Raw genomic sequence first — 1,299 nt, 5'->3', positions numbered from 1 at the left:
CCATCCCCAGTAGGGGACGTGCAAGAGGCAGCCCATCCATGATTCTCTCTCATCATTGATGTTTCTCTCTCTCTCTTTCTCTCTCTCTCTCTCCCTCCCTCCCTCTAAGATCAATGTTTTTAAAAAATCTTCCAATATCTTTTTTTTTAATGTTTTTACTGATGTTTAGAGAGAGAGACAGAAACATTAATCAGCTGCCTCCTGCAAGCCCCCTACTGGGAATCAAACCTGCAACCTGGGCACATGCCCTGACCAGGAATCAAACCAGTGACTCTTGGTGCATGGATCAACACTCAACCACTAAGCCACAACCACTGGACCTCCCATATCTTAAAAAAAAAAAAAGATGAAGTATAGGTTATCATCATTGAACTTCCCATATTGTGTTTTTCCCTTTTATTTTGAAGTATGTTGAACCCACTGTAAAATTCAAAGAATATAAGGAACAGTTATATATCCTTCCCCTAGATTCACCAATTATTAAAGTCCTTCCACATTTTATATCTCTTTCTACACACGACTTTTTGTGTGGAACTATTAAAAGTAAGCTACAGACATCAAGGTACCTCCCTAAATCCTTCTAGCATGTACTTCCTAAGAACAAGGACCACCCTCCTTCATAATTAAAATACCATATGACACCAACGAAACTTAACACTGATATTATCAAATATTCTGTCTATATTCAAATTTTCCCAATCATCCCAATAACACTCTTTACAGTTTTGCTTTGTTTTCTTTTTTTCTTGTCTATTGAGGCATTTTATTTACACATATGTATTACATCTCTAGAAAAAGAATCCCAGGATTTTCCTTCTGTATTTTCGTCTGGCTTCTTCATGGTCCATGATGCCCTCAGAGACTGTCAGCACAATGAAAGCAAACTGATGGGACATATCTACACTAATAAAAGACAAACATGCAAATTGATCATACCTTTGCTTTGCCTTAAGCCACACCCACCAGCCAATCAGAGTGATTATATGCAAATTAACCCAACCAAGATGGCCGCCGACAGCCACGGAGCTGGAGCAAGCAGGAGGCTTGGTTGCCCCAATGATGGAGGAAGCCAAGCTTCCCAGCTGCTGCAGCTGGCTCAGCTCCACTCAAGGCAACAAAGTTTCAATTATAGAAGGCAAATAAACCCCAGATACCTGCTTTCAGCCAGCCATGGCCATGGAGCTGGAACGAGCAGGAGGCTTCCCTCCTGCCCACCCTGGCCAGCTCTGAGCTCCTCTCAAGGCTACAAAGTTTCAATTATAGAAGGTAAATAAATCCCAGAATTAAAAAAAAAAGAAA

At 40.9% G+C, this 1,299-nt stretch overlaps 1 protein-coding gene and 1 pseudogene across 1 annotated transcript in view; both read right to left on the bottom strand.

Moving 5' to 3' along the window:
- The window catches only part of RAB11FIP3 (RAB11 family interacting protein 3 (class II)), a 127,291-nt gene that overhangs the window by 100,496 nt on the left and 25,496 nt on the right, over positions 1-1,299 (bottom strand). The window lies entirely within an intron of this gene.
- LOC102762077 overlaps positions 752-1,299 on the bottom strand; it is a 3,567-nt pseudogene continuing 3,019 nt past the window's right edge.

The sequence above is a fragment of the Myotis davidii genome, unplaced genomic scaffold (assembly GCF_000327345.1).
Source record: "Myotis davidii unplaced genomic scaffold, ASM32734v1 scaffold100, whole genome shotgun sequence".
NCBI classification, from domain to species: domain Eukaryota; kingdom Metazoa; phylum Chordata; class Mammalia; order Chiroptera; family Vespertilionidae; genus Myotis; species Myotis davidii.
Note: the sequence above shows the minus strand (reverse complement) of the source record. Positions and strands in the feature narration are given on the sequence as shown.